General features: G+C 33.8%; 1 protein-coding gene across 1 annotated transcript in view; it reads left to right on the top strand.

Moving 5' to 3' along the window:
- LOC138919095 (elongation factor G 1-like) overlaps positions 1-20,962 on the top strand; it is a 103,914-nt gene extending 82,952 nt beyond the window's left edge. Inside the window, exon 8 of the mRNA XM_070243145.1 lies at positions 20,887-20,962. The gene's annotated coding sequence lies outside the window, so the exon portion shown is untranslated. The remainder of the gene's footprint in view (positions 1-20,886) is intronic.
- Positions 20,963-24,152: the final 3,190 nt, after the last annotated feature.

Here is a 24,152-nt window from a genome sequence, read left to right as displayed (position 1 = left end):
GTTTACCTATATAAGTGTTCTAGTATTAGAAAGTCAAAGAAATTGGCAAGTTATGATGCTTTCAAAGGGAAATTTAGTATTACTATCATCGATGGCAGTGATACTGTGAAGTATTAGAAATAACATACTAAATATTTGCAGATAGGGTGACTGTATAGAATGAGTCTTGAGTTAAGTGTGATGCTTTAGTCATACACTTTATTGTATTTGCACATCTCTCAGAGGTATTCACTAAAACTGGGGAGCTAATCACATGAAGAAATGCGCATTCTCCGTGCTTTAGAATTTCATTCCTTGTGTACCAAGTACAAAAACCTGTAGTTTTCTCAAGGAACTTTACCTTCAAACTCTCTACATAAAAGAGCATTATGAATATTTTTATCAGCTGTATTTTAACATTAAGTAAATAACTCAAAGATTGGCTTGGCGTGTTTCTGGTTTTAAGTGTGTCTAGTGAAAATTAGAAAGGTCTTTTTCTTTAAATGATAATAACTTTGTTATTAGATGCTATTTGCCATCAACAGGCTTTCATTTATCATAACAAATGAACATAATTCTGTGATGTGTGAACTTTTGTATGTGAAATATTTGACCTCTTCCAGAGACACCATAATTTATGATATGATTAATACATAAATGCACCCATATGTTTATCATTATAATTTCCTTTTTTTATCCAAATTCTTAGAGTCATAAGTTAGTGAGAAAGTGATTGATGATATTCTTTCTGTAGGTTTAGCCATTTGTTCTAGACACCAACATTGAGATAAACATTGCTTTCCATCTGTACGGGTTGGAGTGTCTGTCTGTCTGCCGCAGGCATAGAAATACATGAATTTGAAATGTTGATCACCAATGTTGTCATTGAGGTTTTCAATCAAAATCAGTAAGCAAAGAAGGCTTCTACTGATTATTGATATGTGATAAATTGATAACATGGCTTAAAAAGTTATCAATTAAACATTTTTCAAGAAAATTTATCAGCCTGTACTCAAAGCATAACAAGTATTAAAAAATGCATATGCAATTAGCTCTGTCCATTGCCATGGCAGATGCCTGATTTGGTGTTAAATTAATTACCAAATGCCTTTGCTTTCTGACAGTTGGATATTTTAGACTTCAAAGGCAAATAGATTTTGAAGCAATATAATAACAATCTTAGAAATGCGAAGTGCAGCAGAGCTGAAAAGTGAAAACTCAACAGGCTAGGCTGTTAATATCTTCCGGAAGAGTTAATCAGTCATAGGGTGACAACTGTAAAAGTACAAATCATATGTGGTACAAATATAATTCACTTTCAATAAAATTTTTATTTTGATATAACTTCAATAAAATAAAACTTCAAGGTGGCAAATTATTGTACAAATTAATTACAAGTTAAATGTATTATATCTCTGAATTCCATCCTAGAAGGTCATCAAGTTGCTGTAAAATTTTTGGTTGTAATTAGCAGTAAACATATAGAGACTGCATATTTTAGAATTTTGATCATTATTCACTGGATGCATTTCCAAGAGCACTACTTTCAAACTTTCACTATTTTACTATCAGATCAAACTTAATAGAAACATTTTTTAATTCATTCAAGAACTTGTGCTAGATATGAATCAGACATAGCATGATGATTATAATTTAAAGGAATTACTTTTGACAAATATTAGAATAAATTTACCTGCATATTATTTTGTAATGTTTCCAAATGAGGTGTAATTTCGAAGCTCATCTATAAGCTTATTTAGAGAAGCTGATTATTCGTTGATGTACCATGAAAATTAACAGACTAAAAACTACGAAATCACTATCTGTGTGTCTGTAAATATAGCATATTCTAACATAAATATACTTAAGCTTAAACTACTCATTTTCAAAAATATCTAAATGTTTGATCTTACTTATTTTAAATATTTCTCACAGAAACTTCTATTTAATTCAAATAATTTCTGTATTTTTTACCAGATAATATTTGTAAGAAACTGCTAAAGAAAAAATTTTTTTAAAAGTTGCCAAATTTTATTGTGATTAGTATATTAATTATTCAATCCGAATTTATTTAAATGTGTGCTCTAACATCAAAATTGTCTACTTTGTTAAATATAAATTCCTTATGGAAGTGTTAATATCAATCATTCTCTAGTCTATGATGCTAGTGGCTTTTAAAAATATTTCAATCATGTGGGCTGCCCCGTGGTGTATTGAGTAAGTTCACACACACTGCTTTGGCAGCCCAGGATTCGTGGGTTCAGATCCCGTTCGCGGACCTAGCAGCACTCATCAAGCCATGCCATGGCAGCATCCACATAAAATAGAGGAAGATTGGCATAGATGTTAGCTCAGCAACAATCTTCCTCAAGCAAAAGAGGAAGATTGACAACAGATGTTAGCTCAGGGCCAATCTTCCTTACAAAAAAGCTTTCAATTGTGCATTTAGTATGTTGGTTAATATTTGCCTTCATATCTTCCTCTTTCAAAAGTCTGTCTCTGTCTTTCTCTCTTCTACAGCAACTAGCCCTTTCCTTTCCTACTATCTATAGTAGATGCTTAATGTAAGCTTCTTTAATGAAAACATATTAAGAACAAAATATTTAGCATATATCCTGTAACATTTATAGAAATATCAATCTAGTAACCATAAAACATTTTGTTGAAAATTGAATAGTAAGTAAATTTCAAATAGATTACTTTCTTTCAGACTTTAAAATATATTATAGGTACAACTTGTAAAATTTATGCAACTAAATAAGCAGATAATTCTTGTAATGCTCCTATTTTATTTATTTTTGGATGCATACACATAACAGGGCCCAGTTTGGGATTTTATATTTATTAAAGAATTCAAATATTATCCAAGTGAATATGGAATGACTTTCACAATATTTATTGAATACCTTTGTGTAACAGTGTAGAATCTTGATTCATCATTTAATCATTTTTAAATTATGTATTTACAATAAATAAAATGTAAAATGTAGAAATAGCTTAGCTAAGATCAGATATAATTATTTTATAAGATTGTCCTATATTAATTTCTGGCCACTTTGTCTCTATGTGTAAAAATAGGTGCAAAAGACATGTTGGAAAAAATGAAGGTGGCATAAACTCAGAAATTGTCCAAGGCCAAAAGGTAATAAGTTTCAACATGGCAAAATATTTTGATGCCATGTCCTTGGAACCTAAAATATGATTTCCCATTTACAAGATAATCACACCACAGCCTATGCACTATAAGACATAACCAAAGCAGTAAGGAGTGTTTATGAAACAAAAGGTGGTAATCAAATTTTGTGAAAAGTGTTAGAAAGGAACAGCTGTGATTTAAACAAGTTATTTTGAAATTTGTAATCCCTCAACAGAGGAAAAATGAAAAAGACAGCTATAGACTCCTGGAAGGCACACGCTATGTATACATTTACCATACAATACAGTAATTGCACTACCAGGTATATACCTAATTATGTTCCAAACAGAGACTCAAACATGTAAGTGTATACCAATGTTTGTTGCAGTAATTATTTGCAATAACAAAAAAGTGGAAACAATTCAAGTGTCCACCAACAGATAAATGGATAAAACAATGTAGTATAATATTAATGGAATAATGTTCAGGCATAAAAAGGAATGAAGTTTTGATACATGCTACAAAATGTATGACTTGACAATACTGTACTAAGTGAAATAAGGGAGACACAAAAGGACAAATATTGTATGATGCCACTGATATTATTTAGAATAGGCAAATCAATAAAGACAGAAAGCAGGCTAGAGGTTACCAGAGCCTGAACAGAGGAGAGAATCAGTAGTTATTGCTTAATGGGTGTAGAGTGTCTGCTTTGGTTGATGAAAATTTTTGAATTAGATAGCATGATGTTCTTGCAGTGTTGTCAATGTAATCAAAGGTGAAGGTGCTGCAACTTTTAAATTTCATGACATTGATTTCTTGTGAACTCAGGACAGTTATAGAGTATGCTGATTTATAACATTCCCTCCCTCACCTAAGCTGTGCCAAAAACTAGAGTTTCACTAGGTGAGGCTGGCTATGAAAGCTAGCAACTTTGCTGAGAGATGTAGTGGACATGTTTTAGGTTAAGGGAAGGGGCAAGCAAAACACATGACTTTGTCAGAAAAAAGTGTTAAATGTGGACAGAAAAGGCATGGGAAACTTGCAGTTTTGTGAGACTCGGGCCATAGTTAGCTTAGGATAAGCAGTGAACCAGCCAGAAATTTATCATAGTTGTCTGGGAAAAGCTGCAGAAAGGCCAGTTAAGTCTCCCTAAATCCTTGGCTGTCTGGACATTATATGCATGCACAGGGATGCCAGGGTGAGCATGGTGGTAAGAAAAACCATGGAGAAACGAGAACCAACTCAATTTTGAATGTGCTTTTAAGCAGCCACCAAGAGTGATTATCAGAGGGTGGAAGCCTAGTGGGTTTCAGATGTTTGACCAGAATCTATGTTCAAATCATTGGCCAAACACAAAGTTACACAAACACAGGGGAAATCTATAGAAAGCAGTGATAAAAGACATAAAAATATTTTTTTTAAAAGGCAGAAACATGAGCAGTCATAGACTATGGGAAGCATTCCTCAGTTTAGGTCCAGACAAGTTACAAAGTGGGGGAAAAACAAATAATAAGAATTCACCGTTAGTGAAATATATTATCTAAAATGTTCACACAAGGAAATGTATCTCATACTCAGCAAAACAAGAGCCATCAATAGGTTCCACACATGAGTGGGCTCAAATATTGGATTTAGTAAACAGAAACTTCAAAGTGGCTATTAGAAATATATGAAAATCATTTTTAAAAGATAATGGCAATGTTTTTAAAAATAGATACTTTCAATAGAGAGATTGAAATTTCAAAAATAACCCACATGGAAATTCTAAATTTAAAAATATAATAACTAAAATTAGAACAAGGAAACAAAAATACACTAGAAGTTCTAAAGAGTGGATTTAAGGTGAAATAAATAATCAGTTACATTGAAGATGGATGAGTAGAAATAGTCTGTTGAACTAAGAGAAAAAAGACTGAAGAAAGATTAAAAGTAACAGAAAACAACATCAAGCACACCGACATAAGTATAATGGGAGTTCAGAAAGAAAGGAGAAGGGAAAGAAGTAAAAATTATTTTAATGTATAATGACAGAAAACTTCCCAAATTTAATGAAAACCATCCCAATTAGACTAAACACAAAGAAATCCACAGTCAGACATGTGAAATAACTCGTAGAACAACTGAATATTAAAGAGAAAGAGAAAATCTTGAAAGCTGCAGGAAAAAAAATATCTCATCACTTACAGGGATGTAACAATAGGATTAATGGCTGACATTTCTTTAGTGACAAGAAAGTCCAGAATTAAATAAAATGAAATATTCAAGTACAGAAAGGAAAAATCTGTCAACCAAGAATATTATATCTAGAAAAGTTATCAGTCGGAAGTGACAACAGGCTGGCCTGGTGACATAGTGGTTAAGTCCATGCATTCCACTTTGGCAGCCTGGGGTTTGTAGGTTCAGATCCCAGGTATGGACTGATGCACTGCTCATGAAGCCATGCTGTGATAGCATCCCACATACAAAATAGAGGAAGAAGAGGTCTTCCTCAAGCTAAAATACAAAGATTGGCAACAGATGTTAGCGCAGGGCCAATCTTCCTCATACAAAAATATGAAGATAAAGTCAAAACATTTCCTGATAAACAAAAGCTGAGAGAATGCATGGGTAGCATACTTCCCTTAAAAAAAAAAGACCAAAGGACTCCATCAGGCTTAAAGGAAAGAATAACAGACAGAAACGCAAATCTACATGAAGAATTGAAGAGCTCCAGAAATGATCAGTATGTGGATAAATATAAAGACTATGTTATGGACTGAACTGTGGCCTCCTAGAATTTGTATTTTGAAGTCTTAACTCTCAGTACCTTAGAATATGACTATACTTGGAGGTTGGGCCTTTAGAAAGGTAATGCAAAATGAGGTCATAGGGGCAAGACCCAATCCAATAGAAGTGGTGTCTTTATAAGAGGAGAAAAGTAGGACACAGACATGTATACAGAAGACCATGTGAAGACACAGAGAGGCGATGGACATTTTATAGAGAGAGACCTGAGAAGAAACCAACTCTGGGAACAACCTGATCTTGGACTTCTAGCCTTGAAGACTGGAATAGGTGTTCAACTTTGTTAATGTTAGATTATAGTTAGGAATAAGCCAGAAAATATTGTAAATGTTGAGTCAATAAAGAAATAAAGTTCAAGTCCAGAGTGATAGAAAGAATGTGGAGAATAGTGAACCAAATTACTCTACAGAATTTATGATTTAGATTTCATTTGGGATGATACTAACTGGTAGAAGAACTAACACAGTGTTCTGTGTCAGTCACTCTTCTTTGCACTAGAATGAAGGCTCCCCAAGGGCACGTACTTCCTCTCTTTTATACACTGATGCTTCTCAGTTAACCAAAACAGTGTGGGATACATGAAAAGTCCCTCAGTAAATATTTGTGGAATCGTTAAAGTAATGAAAGTACAGATGAGGTTATATCTAGCTCCATGTTAATATTCCAGAAGTTAGTTTTGTAATGCCAAACACGTATTGAAGACCATGAGTTTGAAATATTTCTAAAAACAGAGAAAGATTGCTGAGAAGAGGAAAAGAGCTTTTACCGTAAATATGTCCTTTGGCTTAAATGGCATATCATGAGTCTAAAATATTGTTTGACTTTAGAGTCATAAATTGCCAGTGATGGTTCCCTGACCACTGCCCAAAAACCAAATGAAAAAGCATCCTGCACACAAAGCTAAAAATAGTGTCAGTATCCACAATATGCATATTTATTCCAATTATAAAAGTTTAGTGTATAGTCATAAATCTATTACTCACATTGGAATTGAATTTCAAAATATTAACAAAAGTATAATGAAAAACTTAGACTATAATGTATTTTTCTAAATGAACCCGTTTTTCATATGGATGAATTTAAATCAGATTTCTGTGTTTAAAATATTATTAAAAATCAAGGACTCCAGCTTCAGATTATTAGTATCCTTAATATTGTCAGCATCTTGCACCTACCTTATCTTTGGCATCTGTAACCTATTAGAAACTGAAGTACAAAGTTTAGTTATTCCCTTTTAAAGTAACATGTGAAATCAGAGAAATGTCTCTGTGTCTCTTTCTTCTGCATAAACATACATGTTCATGCACAGCACACAGTAACTCACATTCCAACTTCAAACGACACAATGCTTGAGAAGGAAAATAATAACACAGTCTTATTACTTGCTGTAAAATTTAAACTCGAAATGACTACCATGTATTATTTTTTATCTAAGCAGTCTCTAGAATGTTGAACAAATATCGTAGGTCTTATTTGGACAGAATTCATAATTAAGAGAATACTTGTATGGTGCCCTTATAAATACATGGAAGAATTGACAATTTGAGCTGTGTTTTGCCTTTGAACAAAACAGTAAATGGCATCTCATACAAGAAAAAAACCAGTTTTCATTAGATATTTTTAGATAGTATTTATTTTATTCATTGTAGCCTCTTACTTTCTTTTCAATGTCTGAAGGAAATGTGGTACTAAATTTTTTTCATTTCTGATGTTTACAATTTATGGTAAATATTTTTAAAGTAATAATCTTTTTTTTAAATTTGAAACTTGTTCATTTTTAAGTTTCCGTCTCAGCCAAACACTTAGTAATTAATGTTTCACAGACGGATTTTTTCTGTGGTAAAATATACGTAATATAAAATTTACTATTTTAACCATTTTAAACATGCAGTTCAGTGGCTTTGCGTACACGGACATTGTTGTGTAACCATCACCGCCATCTGTCTTCAGAACATTTTCACCTTTCCCAGTTGACACTTTGCACAATTAAGCGATGACTTCCCATTCCTCTTTCCCCCAGCCCTTGACAACCACCATTCTACTTTCTGTCTTTACAAATTTAGCTGTTCTAGATATCTCTTATCACTAGAATCATACTTTATTTGTCCTTTTCTGACTGGTTCATTTCATTTAGTATAATGTTTTTAAGATTCTTCCATGTTGAAGCTTGTGTCAGAATTTCCTTTTCTTTTAAGGCTGAATAATTTCCCACTGAATGTACGTACCACATTATTTTTATCAATTCATCTATGGATGAGGTTGTGAATTTCTTCCACCTTTGGTATTATGAATAATACTGCTATAAACATGGATATACATAGATGGATTTTATTTTTTAATTGAAAAATACATATTTTTATACCTCATAAAAACAAAAATTCCCTTGAGGGAGGGCTTAATTCAAGATCACCTTATTTGTTTCTAGAAATTTTTCCTGACAGGTGATTATGAAAGATTGCTTGCATCAAAACAATTTCCTTATTGGACTATTTTTACAAATACCTTTAATCAAAGTAACACTTATTTTAAATACCTAAAAACACACTGATAAATTTTTATTGTGTATACACTGATGTTGAGATGAATTATTGTTAAAGTACTCTGCAAAAGAGGTTGCACTATTTTAAATACACAATATGTAGACATTTAATAATACATGTAATGTATGGCATGTTTGTGTATATACGCATATAGGCTTATGTGTTTGCATATATGTATGTTTAAACATATATATACAGATATACATGAGTGTATTGCTATTAATTTGACTATTCTAGGTGCTTCATATTTGTGTAATAATACATTATTTACATGTGTATCTGTGTGTGTGTGTGTATGTATATATATATATATACAAACATATATAAACATACACTATTTTGGGATCTGGTGAATGAATCACATATAAATTTAACTTCTAATAAGGAAATGAGAAACAGAGTGTCTGTGTTTATTTACGTCATTTGTTCAGCTGTGAAAAGTAACTGCTGTTAGTTAACTGTTACAGGATCTTGCACATCTTAATGTCTTAGATGGATAGCACAGGGTCCCCAAAATGACTATATGGTACAATCTGACTCTAGGAGAAAGCAGTTGCGGGAACAGCAAATTTCTCTCAGTGTATTGAGGGAAAAGAGTCTATTATGATTATATGTTGTAAATCAAAAAATAAAGCAATTTGGGTGTGTATGCACACATCCATGATTATCTGAAGAGAAAAAGAGCAGTTTGTTGACATAGATACACAAAGGGGATGGAGGAATGACAATGTGAGTAGTTTGGAGGAGGGAGAAAGGAGAGGGGCAAATCAAAAGAGAATCACACCAACAAGTGGAGTATGAAAGATATGATCCAATTTATGTATATTTATAGAAAAAATAGGAGAAATAAAAATAGAGAGAGAGCCAAATACAAGCTGGTGGTGATGTCGATGATTTATTTTTAAATTAAGAAATAGGCCATTTAGGAGCTTGGAAGTCATCCCTCCTGTCCTTATAACAAGAAAAAAGAAAAAGAAGCTGAAAATTAATAACTTTTCTTAGATCTGTCAGAGAATTGAAGTCACAGGGCAAATTACTGCACCCAAAATTGGAGGGGCAGACCGGCAGTTATGGAGAACCACAGCTTAGTGGAGCAAAAGTCCAGGTGTAGAAGCCTGCTGCTGGAGCTGATATTGTGATAGGAAAACTTAAACTGTAATTGATGAATTCTTAAAGTCTTCGTGTGGACAAGCTTGAGATTTAACTCCGGAGGGGCCCCCACACACTCATGAGTTTTACCTAGAGGAGCCCTACAGATTCTTACAGAAAATATCCCTCCTCCTAAGAAGAATTTCCTTATCCTTTAGGCAGGGTGAGGGAAAGGCAGCTCTTTGGAAACGCAGCTTCACGAAGACTTACCCTCAAGTGAAACCACTTTACTTGAGACAAATCAACATGGAGAAGGGAAATGAATAATTAACCCACTCTAGCCTTCCTGTATTAGCTAAGGGGAGGAAGAAACTAAGAAGCACTTATGAAGGTCTCAGCCTGGGGCACAGGATGAATGAAACATAATCATGGGAATATAGAACACCTCCCCCCACACCTTAGCACAACATCAATAAGGCTGCTGTGCAATAATGGGGGATTACAACTGAACGAACTGCACGCTTCAGACCTTATTTGTGAAGGAGTCTCTAGGGAAACTCAAAGACACAGGAGAAACCAAAACAAGGAGACCAAAGTAAACTTTAGCCTCTGAAGCTTGCAGCTGGAGAAAACAGTGCCCATAGCCTAATTCCTAGCATAATAAACATAAACTCCCCAACTAAAGGCCTATCCACCTCAGTTTCTTTACAGGATACATCACGTCTGGCTTTGAACAAAAAATTACAAGTCATACTAAAGACAAAAAACACAGTCTGAAGTAATAGAGCAAGTATGGCTGGGCTTTTGGAATTATCAGACCAGAAATTAAAACAACCAAGATTAATATGCTGAAGGCTCCAAGGGAAAAATTGTAAAAAGAAAATAACAGATGGATAACATAATCAGATAGATGGAAAGAGTAAGAAAGATTCAAAAGGAGATGTCAGAAATCAAGAATCAAATTTCATGGGTTCCTCAATAGACTGGATACAGTAAGCTTGAAGTGAGATTCAAGATATGACAACAGAAACTACCAAAACTGAAATGCAAAGAGAAAAGGAATGATAAAGATAGAACAGAAGATTCAAGAACTGTGGGTCAATTCTAAAGGTGTAACAGAAACATAATGGGAATACCAGAAGGCGAAGAAAGAAACAGACATAAGAAATGTTTGAATTAATAATGACTGAAGATTTCTCAAAATTAATGTCACATGCCACATTACAGATACAGGACACTCAGACAACACAGAGCAGGATAAATACCAAAAAATCTAAGCCTAGGCATATTATACTAAAGCTGTAGAAAATCTAAGCCAAAGAAAAATCTTAAAATAAGCCAGAGGAAACACAACACTTTACCATAGAGAAGAAAGGAGAAGAATTACATTGAACTTCTCTTCAGAAACCATGCAAACAACAAGAAAGTAAAATATTTAAAGTGAGGAAAGAAAAAAATCAACCTAGTATTCAAAATTCAAAAACATGAAGAAATTTATCACCATGAGACTTGCTGTGCAAGAGATGTTAAAATAAATTCTTTAAAAGAAGGAAAGTGATATAGATCAGAAACTCAGACGTACATAAAGAAAGCAAGAGCATTAGAGAAAGAATAAATGAAAGTTGCAAATGAGGAAAATTATATAAATCTGATGAAAAAAATCATGGATCTAAATAAATGGAATGATATGCCATGTACTTGTATAGGAATACTCAATATTGTTAAGATCTCAGTTTTTCCCAATTTGATGTATAGATTCAACGCAATCCCAATTAAAAGCCCAGCAAGTCATTTTGTAGATGTAGACAAGCTGATTCTAAAGTTTATATAAAGAGGCAAAAGACCCAGAATAGCCAACACAATATACAAGAGAAGGACAAAGGTAGAAGACTCCCAATGCCAGACTTCAAGTCTTCCTGTGAGGCTACAGAAATCAAGAAAGTGTGCTATTGGCAAAAGAACAGACAAATAGATCAACGGAACAGAATAGAGAGTGCAGACATTGACTTAGAGCAATACAGTCCACTGATCAATAAAGGAACAAAATGAATGCAATAGAGAAAGGATAGTCTTTCAAAAAATGGTGCCGAAACAATTGGACATTCACCTCCAGAAAAATGAATCATGACACAGAATTTTTAGCTTTCATAAGAACTAACTCAAATGGATCCTATTCTAAATGTAAAACACAAAATTATAAAATTTCTAGAAGTTAACATAGAAGAATATCTATGTGACCTTAGGTTTGGCGATGACTTTCTAGATACAACATCAAAAGCATAATCTGTGAATAAAAAACGTGGAAATTTTGGCATCATTAAACTTAAAAACTTTTCCTCTGCTATAGATGCTGTTAAGGTAATGAAAGGCGAAGCCACCGACTGGAAGAAAATGCTTGTAAAACGCATATCTGATAAAAGACTGTTACTCAAAATATACAACGATCTTTTAAAACTCAACAATAAGAAAGCAAACAACGCAGGGCTGGCCCCGTGGCCGAGTGGTGAAGTTCGCACGCTCCGCTGTGGTGGCCCAGGGTTTAACGGGTTCGGATCCTGAGAGGGGACATGGCACCACTCATCAGGCCATGCTGAGGGGGTGTCCCACGTGCCACAACCAGAAGGACCCATAACTAAAATATACAACTATGTACTGGGGGATTTGGGGAGAAAAAGCAGAAAGAAAAAAAAAGAAGACTGGCAACAGTTGTTATCTCAGGTGCCAATCTTTAAAAAAAGAAAGCAAACGACCCCCCAAAACTTGGGCAAAAGATCTTGGAAAGACAATTCACTAAAGAAGGTATGCAGATGACGTATAAGTATATGAAAAGATGCTCAACATCATATGTCATTAGGTAATTGGAAACTAAAACAATGAGCTACCACTACATTTTTATTACAATAGCTAAAATTTGAAACACAGACAACACCAAATGTTTGTGAGGATGTAAGGCAACAGGAACTCTCATTAATTGCTGATGCTATGCAAATTGTACAGCCACTTCTGAAGGCAATTTGGTAGTTACTTAAAAAACTAAACATACTCTTATCACAGGAACTTGCGATCACTCTTCTTGGTGTTTAGTCAAATGAGTTTTACCAAATTTATGTCCACATAAAAACTTGCACACAGGTGTTTACAATAGCTTTATTCATAATTGCCAAAACTTGAAAGCAACTAAGTTGTCCTTCAATAGGTGTGTGGATAAACCAATAGTGGTACATCCATAAAATGGGATATTATTCATAAAATGGGATATTATTCATTGATAAAAAGAAATGAGTTATTGAGCCATGAAATGACATGGTGCAACCTTAAATGCATATTGCTAAGTGACATAATCCCATCTAAAAGGCTACATACTGTATGATTCCAACCATGTGACGTTCCAGGGAAGGTAAAACTATGGCTGCAACAACAAGACCAGTGGTTGGGGTGCCAAGGGTTAGGAAACAGGGAGACAGGTGAATAGGTAGGACAAAGGATTTTTGAGGTAGTGAAAGTAATCTGCATGCTATTATAATGATGAACACATGTCATTATACATTTGTCAAAACCCATAGAATGTACGGTACAAAGAGTGAACTCTAATGTAAGCTATAGACTTTAAATAATAATAATGTGTCAACATTAACTGATTAATTGTAACAAATATACTACACTAGCACAGGATGTTAATTACAGGGAAGACTGCTTGTGGGAGAGGAGGAATATGGGAACTCTACTCTCTCCTTAATTTTTCTGTAAGCCTAGCACTGCTCTAAAAAATCAACTCTGTTAATTTAAAGAATAAATAAATAAAGACCAGCAAGTCACAAAGAAATGTTTATACAATGATTTTATATCCATAAATACACACACACACACACACACATACACAGTTTCAATCAAATACAACTACATCTGTGTGCATATCTGTTGGGATGAGCATGAAAAAGATTATAGCAGATTAAATTTTAGTGTGTTAATATTTACCACAGAGATAGTGATTGGACGTAAAATTAACAAACAATGGAGAAACTGTGAAGACTGTTACATCGTCCCTTAATCCTTCTACATTTTTTAATTCTTAAAATAAAATTGTATTTTTTAAATTTTGAAATCAAGTTTTGAAAAATGTTACATATCAGAAAATATAGCTGATGTAGTATAAACTTATTGCCTTGTGAGGTAAGGAGCAGATTAGCATTGCAGGATTTTTTTTTTTTCTACCAACCTTTTAGGATTTTTTTCCTACTACATGTTTGTATTTCTTGGAAAAATTAAACAATTATTTGACAGGAAAATTAAAGAGAAACAAAGGGCAAATTCTCTGCCCCACACACTCACAGGCAGCTCCGTGCTCTCTCACTTACCTCGAAGTTGAAAGCATGAAAGAAAAATAGTAAGTATAAATTCAAATACTCTGATTTAATAATAAGGGATCCCCAATCAATTCTTTCTTTCTCTCTCTCTGCCTCTCTCTCCTTCGACATCTCCTCTATGGCCCCCATCCCACAGTTGGCACTTTCATCCAAGAGCTGCAGTCAAAATTGATGCACAAAAAATCCTTTTTTCTTTCCTTTTCCACCTTGTTTTTAAAGCCTCTTTTATCTTCCTCCCACCTCTTTTCCTTCTTTGCATTTTTATGTAGTCTCACTACTACAATCTATATTCCTGTTTATGGATAAGCATGAAAATGCTCTCAGAAACCACACATTGGGGACTCAACTTATCCAAAATCCAGAGCACTTTTTCTTACCTCTTGCTCATTTATCTCCTTATCTTCTAAATTTCCCATGGCCTCTATAAGTAGCTCACTTTTCTTGCTACATAGATGAGCTCCTTTGTCCTAGGTGCAACTGTTCTTCCTGAGATGTGGCTAGATGGAGTGCTGCAGCCTCCAGGAGATACGAGAAAAGAAATGAGATCTTGTTCACTAACTGTCATCCCAATCCTCAGATACTATTCTCAGACAGTTGTGAGCTTGGATGGACATAACACAAATGGATATTCTTTAATATCTCTTTTAACTATAAATTATGTTAGATGAGAACATTTCTGGAAGAATATAATTTTATTATTTCTCAGAAATCTACATAAGAAACAGAATTTCTAACTGCTCACAATCCTAGGGTATGTGTTCTAAGAAAAATCAATATACTTGCATAGATGATATTATGATATTGAATTATTATACTAAATAAGAAGCAAAATGATTGGTGAAGACTTCTCATTATAAATTCTTACGTGCTTTTAAGCTGTATATTTATGTACCATGATACATTAATATATTTTATTAAACCAATAGGTAAAATATTCTACATTCTTTCCTCCAGTATTTTCGTGTTTCATAGAAGAGATATAATTAATAGCAAGATGAAAAGAACTTTCAAGAGAACAAGCGAATTACTTTTTGGTAGGTAGTGAATATACATGATTTCAATCATATTTTGCATACAATAATTTTGGTGAAAAATTATCGCCTAGTGTGTACAGAACTCGTTAGAGATTCCTGGTTGTGTATTTTGTCAGTAGAGGAAAAACTTCTGTCAATTAAGAACAAAGGAATGCTGGTTTAAAATTCAGTATAGAATGGCAATACTATTTTTTGAATATCAATATCCTAGGAGTTCTACCATGTTTGCGATATTTCATATCTTGTGAGAATTTAGTGCTAAATTTCACTCAACTTTCATTATTTTAAATTTAAATTTTCAGATAATATTTAATTAGTTAATTTCTTTGCTTTATTTTGAAAGTAAATTTCTGTTTTTAGCTATCTGACACAGATCTAATGGAAGAAAATTGTTAGTTACCTAAAGATAAAAAGAAGAACTTAAATAGTAGTTGAAAATACTATACAAATATAAATTTAAATACTTATGTTGATACTTTTGCTATAACTTGGGAAATCTCTTTAATAAAGTTATTAAATTAATAGATAAAACAAGTTTATTTTATTTGTCGCTTAATTTTAAGTTATAATAGCAGACTGTTAGTTTGCAACTTAAAATACACTTTTTGTGTGTAAAGCAAAATAAAATAAAAATTTCAACTTCCTATATTCCTTTGCCATTAGGGATAGGCATGTGATTTAGTCCTTGGAGGTTAAGCAAAAACCAATGACAAAAGTAGCTAATGTGGGTAATAAATTATTAGCAAGCATTCAAAAATTACATTAATTTTAATTTCATTCAGCTTATTATCAGCAGCCCTAGGGAATAAGTACATGCATACACATATATGTATAAGTTTACATTTATATTTGTATATTTTTCACATACACACGTGAATGATTTCATTAAACAAGATCAGTAAGCTGTCTTCATGTCATTAGAATGGTTAAAATAATTTGACAAATTGATTTTCAAGCACGAGACTTCTCTAATTGTTCTCAGTTTATAACACTCCTATTTCTTAAAGTATTCTGAGGTATATCATTATCTAAAATTAAGCTAGTTTTAACAAAAATGAGTAAAATATAGAAAACCCTGAGATTTTTCCATTATTTTATGAGGGAATGCTGAGTGGAATATTTTACTTATTAAAATTTTCTTTACATTCTATATTAATGTGTCTCTCCTCAAGCTTTCACTCACTAATTTAAACATCTGTTGGTGAATCTTGCCTAAACAATTATTATCGTGAAGTTAAATGGTGATTTTCTTTCCTTCTTTCTCTATTGATGAAATGAGATTCTTCTGTAAGGAAGAGCTGTCCTTTCCCCCACCATTAATTTATTTATTCAATTATTTACTTACATTATTTTAGACTAATAAATATTTATTTCTTTTTATGGGTTATAGTCCAAAGCTATCATTACTTTGCTGCTTAAGTTGTTTTCAATTGGACCATTGGTACACCACTTCTCCAAGAAGCTCTATTTTCTTTTATTGGACAATGATGTTGAGAAACCAAGATCTAGGTGTTAATTGTTCTCTCTGCCACTGGGTGTCGCTGCTTACAGGCTTCCTAGTGGGTAGAGTTAGGAAATGTATGTGTGCACAAACCTATGCATAATCGCACAGCCATCTTTATTTCTCTCTCTCTCTCTCTCTTTATCTTAAAAAAAAATCAATCAATACTGATATCTCTGCTTCTAAAATAGCATCATAGATTGAAAGTGAAAGTGTTCAATTTAAAACTGAAAGACCATATAAAAAATCTTAGGAGAATTTTCTATTATTTAATAAATTATATGAATTATTCTTAAACTGAGAATTTTTAAGAACTTCAGTAATTATTCCTGAAGAATTTCAAAAAATTGTTTTATATACAAATTATTACAAATGGATTACATAAAGAATGAAATAACTGATATTAAAATCATAGTGTGTAATTTTAAACAAAGTAGCAGAATGAAAATATATGTTGAATAAAAATGTCTTGTATTTCACTGAGAAAAAGCTGAAGGTAATAAAATTTATTTCTATAAGTTCTCTATGAATCTATTAAAAATAAAATTTTCTGAAAATGTGTACAAATTTTACAAAATTTAGATTTGTTCACAAATGCAAACACACAGATAACATGTGGTTTGACAAGCTTCAGAAAGCAAAGGCCTACACTGATAGCTTCAAGTGTTGTTACACAAATTATTACCTCACGTGGTAATATCTGGGAAGCTGCCACCATGTTAGAGAATTCTGTCACTATAGCTCCTGTTTTTGATAGAGTCCATCAGGTTAGAACACTGATGTTTTGGAGATGAAAATAATGTAATAAAATCTTCCTCTTCATTCAAAGTTATCACCAACACTGTACATTGACTTTTCAGTGGATACATTAATTTCAATCACTCCCAAATTCACTTCTATTCTAAGTATCAATTTTGGATTAGTTTGCATGTACATACGATCCCAGGAAAGTCTCACAATTGCTGGCGATCAGAAGAATTCAGGTCGCACCTACAACAGAAGTTTTAATTTTCTAACATTTGAAACAAAAAATTACTGTTTTTAACATTGCCATTTAAGTATATAATGAATATATCCCTTCTATGAGTTCAAATCCTTATCAAAAGAGGACCCTGGTGGCAAATTCTGCACACACTATTTCAAGTAGTACCACATGACTGTCCATTTTACTTAAGATAATTTTAAGATTCTTTCTTTCTGGTGTGGTGATAACAGGGAGATCCCTTTCTACCATCTCTCTCCACTTCATCTATTTCTTGGTGTCGGCATAAAATGGGTATAATTAATTATTTGGTTTAATAATCCTTTAATTTTAAGAGATTTAATGCATTTGTCATAACACTTCATTAAGACAAAATTTTTAAGGACTAATGTAGTTCATCTTTTTATACAACTGATTATTATTATCCTCATATTACAGATGAAAAAAGTGAAGAAAAAGTGTTAAAACAACTCAGTGGTTCTCAACTGAGGGCAATTTCATCCCCCTGAGGATATTTGGCAACGTATGAAAACATTTATGGTTTTCCCAACTGAGGACACACTACTAGTATCTAGTGAGTACAGGCCAGAGAGGGATGATGCTAGACATTTATGATGCCCAAGACAGCATCCCCTCAACAAAGAATTACCCAGAGGATAATGTCAGTAGTGCTGTGGTTGAGAAAATCTGTATTAAATAATTAGATTTGTGTCACAAAAGTGGTAAGTGATGGATCTGAGATTCCAGGCCAGGCAGTCATCTCTTCTTGGTTTTATATCCAATAAACAGAGTATTTCTGCACAATTCTATCTCTACCACTGTCACCCCAGTGCACACTGTTATCTTCACTCACCGAAATTATCGCAAAAAAATTTAAATCTGCTCATCTATAGAATTTCTGTACAACTATTGGAATGATATTTTTAAAAATTCAAATCAAATCATACCACTCCCTTCTCAACACATTCACCTTAATGCACCATGCTGAGAATATGATCCTGAAATCTTGAGACCCACAAATCTCAACCCTTCTAGATCTTGGCTACCACTTTAACCTCATTTCTCACCACCCTCCTCCTTTTCATTGTATTCCAGCTGCAGTGAACTGATTGCTCTTCTTCAACCTGACAAATCTACTCATGTTACAGGTTTTTTAACTTCTGCTATTCCCTCTGCTTGGAATTCTCTCTGCTCAGAGATTTCTATATCTCTTCACTCACTGTGTTTTCTTAGTGGCACAAATCAATAAGATCAAATAAAAAAATTTTAACAAAAAGATAGAAATTTAGTAGTGTGTGCAAATGAAAACTGTAGACATATTGCAGAATTCTAGAATAGTAAAACCACATTTCTGACTATGTGGCCTTTAAGTTATTTTGGCCATATCCTCTTTCATGAAGGCTTTGTTATCAAGTTAATTTCTCTCATATCCAAAGGGAGCTAGTCACTTACGTAGGGCTGTCAGATAAAATACAAGATGCCCTGTTAAGTTTGTACTTGAGATGAACAACACTTTTTTTTTATTATAAGTATGTCCCATGCAAAATCTGGGACATACAAATAGAAAACTTTATTTTTTATCTGATATTAAAGTTAACAGGGCAGTCTGTATTTTTACCTGTTAAATTTGACAACTTCAAATTTATAGTTGACCGTTAATATTTAGTGAGTAGAGTGAAAGTCTCTTCCAACAAAATGGGCTTCCTTCTTATCACACCATCCAACTCACCTGTCATCCCTGAACCAATCCCTACCATGGAGAGATGAGCTCTAGTGCTTGTCCCAGGCTGGACTGATGCAATAGCCTAAGTCGGTCCCTATGGCAAAGGGTGTTAGACTTGCCTAGCTTCTAGCTAGCACTGACAAATCCAGACACATCATTCTATTGGAAACAAGGTTAAGCCCATCCAAATAACACAGCTCTTCCACAATTTCAGAGGATGGACTTGATTTTCAGAAAGTAACTATAATGTACTCTACAAATGGAAATTTGGCTTTACTTTGATTGACTCATATTCATCATATTATCCAGCATAAATAGTCAGAAAAACTTACACCAACAATTTGTGTTCAATGAACATGCAGTTTAGTTCTGGTGAAGAAAATCATAAATCAGTAATGATAGATTTAACTATGATGGTGTAGGTGGTCATTAATTAAGGGATATGGAGAAGAAAACTTAGAGATAAAATTGTCAATTTAATAGTTTAGGCAATATTGCTTCTCTGGGTGAAAGCAGAAAATTTCATTCAAACATTTGAACTTCTTGAACAAATCCCTCCCCCTCTGTCTGTCTGTCTGTCTCTCTATGTATACACCTACATATACATGTATACACATATATGTATGTATGTGTATATTGTTAATCATATTAAAAGGTTTCAAACCCGGGATCTTAAGTCTAACATAGCTTTCTTTTTGTAATAGCATAGAAAAATAAATAGTAAGCACTGTTGCCCTTATAATACAAATTTTTCCTATTAAAGCACTATTTTACAGGAAACTGTGACTATAAAACTATAGAAAACATTTTTACCAACTTATTAAAACACCCCAAGTGAAACATAAGATTGATTTAATTGCATTCAGTGGACAAAAAATAATATATCTGATTTACAGATAAATAATATATAAAATTATATATTCTGAGGCTCCTTAAATGTCCTCACCCATAATATAATAGACTTACATACCAAAATACATAATATCAGTTTATTATGTGTTTATTGTTCAATTTCTCTCTCTTTCTGCTTTCTAAAGCCAAAACTGCCACCCTTCTTTTTGCTCTTAATTTGCAAGAGTAGTTTTTCCTAATTTCCTAATTATAAATCCTGTCAGAATTCAAAACTTTTACAAATATAGTCAATCTCTCAATTTATCATTGAAATTTCTTACCCCATTAAGAAAGATCCCAGCTACTCCTTGATCAAAACTTATTATTTTGAGGGTCTTTGCTTGGGAGGGGGTACGAGCTACATGATTTGTTTATGGACTTACTTTCCTTATTTGGTGTTTAAGAAAGCTGCCACTTTCAAACAATTCAGAGAATTTCTTGATACAATTATCCAAACAATGTGGTACTATTTTTTAAAGAATCAGTTGGTTGTGAGTCTTTGTTCGTTTGTTTTTACATCATAAAGACAAAACCTCAGGAATTCTCTCTGCACTTACTAACTAAAAGTGAGGCATGATGGGAAATCTTTCTTGAGAGGGTACTTCCTAGTCAAAATGCTGCAGGGGTTTTTCTCCAAAACCAAAGCATTCTTCAAAACACACTGGGAATGTAACCTTTCTTTCTCTGACAGAAAGTGAAACTCTACAAATCAGATATATGTATTCCATGCTGAGTTTAAAAGCATTCTACTGATTCAGAATATTCACTAGCGGGAGGACATTTTCCGGTGGTACAAGCTTCCTTGAGCTGCTTATATTTCAAGTGGAACTGACTGAGATTTTCTTACTCTTATATTTCAGCTGCTAAAGAGATTTGAAAGTGGAAAAGTACTAGAGTTGTGATTTTCATTCTTTGCTTTTGACTGAAACGAAGTTACCTGGATTACAGTGGAGACTGAGTTATTGGCAAGGTTGAGCACAAGCTTGAGGAAACCAGCAATGAAAATATGGATATCAATGCCACAACTAGAAGGACCCACAACTAAAAATATACAGCTATGTACCCAGGGGCTTTGGAGAGAAAAAGAATTAATAAAATCTTTAAAAAAAAATTTAAAAAATATGGATATCAGAGAAAGAAGGAAGCTGAGTAATTGGCCCAGGGAAGGATGGAGGCAAAGTAACTCGATAAAAACAGAGAAATTTACTGTATACCTGATAGCCAGTTCTTGGTGGAACGGGCTTGGAAAATTAAAGTTGGAATGCAATTTTGTATTTACCAGGTTATGATGTTGTAGAGGAAAAGTAGCAAAAAAACACCTCCCCTGCACCATAAAAAGTAGGAGTATTTTTTAAAACAGCAAAGCAATTTCTTGTTTTGTCACATGAGTCAGCAAGTGGGCTGCATTCCAGTTCCCTCGGAACCTGAGGCAAGGGTGACAGAGGATTCCCCTGCTAATAATTCTACCAGGTCGACACAGGCCTTCAGCATTTCCTTCTGCTGTGGAGGAAAGCATGAGGAATCCCGCAATGCCTTTCAATACTTGATCCCCAAAGTGACATATACCTAATGTCCAGGCCCCACTATCACAGGGTACTGGGAAATACATCTCCTATGTTTCCAAGAAAGAGAGAAGTAGAAGTAATGACAAGCCCTAGAAATATGGAGGCTAGCATCCATGGGTCACCCTGAAGACAAGAGACGACCAGGGCAAAAAATTAAAAATCTTGGGTTTTGGTTATTAAATAATGAACAAAAAAGATAAACTCAAGAAATAAAGAAACAAGTTAGAAATTCTTGTGTTGACGAAAATAATCCATAACCAGTCTATAAATGAAAATTTGGGTGAGTTTATTCTGACCTTAAATCTTAGGATTATAACCCGGGAGAGTCTTTCCACAAAGAAACAGAGCACTCCAAAGAAGTGAGGGTACATAGGGTGGTTATATACCCTCAAAGAGTATGTTTCACATACGATTGAAATGTCCCTCCCACAATAGTCACAAGATTGCCCTGTCAGCACAGCGCTTGATGAACACAGCAGTTAGTGGGTCTGCTATCTCAGTGGGCATAGCAGGAGGCAAGTCTATTGTCTCAAGCTGGGTGGTCACAGGTGCACGCAGCAATCAGTTTCTAGCCTAAGGAAAGATACTTAATCCTTAAGGAGATGCCAAGGTTGGGAGGGGGAGAGAAGTTGCACCTTTATCTCAAGGGCCTTTGCTCTTGCCATAGGGAATCTCTAAAGCAGATATACAATGCATGCTCAGTGGCCATGCTCAGGCCCTTTTGGAAAGACAAGGTCAGGCTGAATTAGGTTTATACCAAATGGCTTCCTCATATACTCCAATATATCCTATTGCTTGCCATTTTTATTTGTCACTTGCAACAGCAATGCTAGGGATTTGCAGCCTAATGCAAATGCAGCCATTAGGAAGAATTGCCGTGATGAAAAAGGGATCAGACTTTAGTAAAAAAAAAATTAATTTCAATGTCATATTCTTTTCAGGATTTTGACTAGTGTCGCATGTTATAACTCATAGCATCATCGAAGGTACCATTATTGCTATTTCTGCTGACTAAAACTTTTGTGGATCTTGCCTGACATTCTGTGAAAAGTGACAAGCGATATTAAAAGTATTGGTATTTTGGATTTGGGTAGAAAATCCTACGGAAATTTGTAAAAAAACATGGACAATCAATGTAAATTGTCTAGCTTCTCTAGTAGTATAAACGCTGTATAATATGACTGTATATATTCATTTTGCATCCCTTGAAATGCATAATGAAGAATTATCAAGACAGAAATTGCTTTCTGTTACCTGGATTAAATCTAACAAGAAGTACAGGCTAATGTGACTGCTCTCCTGTAGACTAGCCTTCCAGAGAGGGAGCTGTCCTCTTCAGAGCTCCAGTTAGAGTCTATGGAAATTTAAGTGCATCCATCCTCATAGAATGCTGAGGCAGCTAATCAGTCCCAAAGGCCACTGGTTTCCCAAACCATAGAGCTAGTATCAGAAAGCTTGGATCAAACAGCCCTGGTTACAGCTTGGGAAGGGCTAGTGTTTCCTCAGCCACAGATACTCAAGTGAGGCCCATTTTCTACCACGTCATGTGGCACTAGCTTCAAGTCTTGGACTCTTGGCTTCAGACAATTGTGGGTAAGTAGCTTGTGCTTCCTCATTGGAGTAAGGTAGCAATACAGGGCAAGAGGCCAAGATTCTTCAAAATGATCTTACTGCTGTATCTCAATCTTCCATCACACTAGGCTTTGAGAGAGTGTTTTCCCTCATATGTTATTTAAAAATACCACGGTAGAAAGGCCAGGCAAACGACCCCTTAGGTGAAAATACAACCCTGTATATTCCTGTGTGCTGACCCAGAGGCAAGTGCACTGATCAATAGGAGATAAACTCTATTCCAGAGACACCATATCTGCTGCCTGGTCATTTACTCACTGGGTGTTATCTATGTCAAATATCTCTTTTCCTTTGTTTCCTAAGGGGAATTTTTTAAAGAAAACAATGAAAAGGAAGTTTTACAGATATTTGCTTACAAATTTAAACGTCAGATATGAACATCAAATTTGTAAATAAATAAACAAGAAACAGCTATTGGACTTTGATATATAATTGGCAAAGAAAATGTTCTTGATATAGGGGCTTCCAGTGTGGTAACTAATACTCCTATATTTAGGGCAGTGGTGACATATTTTTATTTTGCTGTAGACTTCATCAAAACAGACAAAAGAAGAATAAGAAAGATTTCCAGTTTGCACTTCTAATATGTGTTTATTTAATTAGTTATGCATATTTCATTATAATATTGTTACTTTAATATATCAAGGATAATCTACTATAATTTTATGACAAGCTTTTCATTTAGAGTAAAGGAAGCAAACTCATGTTTCAAAAAGACTTCTTATAGAATTTTGGAGGGAAATTATTATTAAACACAATTATATCATGGTTGCTTTTATCTTGCAATGTTACTAACAAGGTCATATTAGGACTAAGGTAAACTTAAATTCTTCCCCCAAAAATTCAAATTGGAAATGACGAATAGAATTTGTTTTTAATCCTCAAGCATATAAATATGATGTAGAAAATCCAAAGGAAACTATTAAAAA

The sequence above is a fragment of the Equus caballus genome, chromosome 19 (assembly GCF_041296265.1).
Source record: "Equus caballus isolate H_3958 breed thoroughbred chromosome 19, TB-T2T, whole genome shotgun sequence".
In the NCBI taxonomy this organism is placed as follows: Eukaryota; Metazoa; Chordata; class Mammalia; order Perissodactyla; family Equidae; genus Equus; species Equus caballus.
The sequence above is the reverse complement of the archived record's forward strand: the minus strand, read 5'-3'. Positions and strand labels throughout refer to the sequence as shown.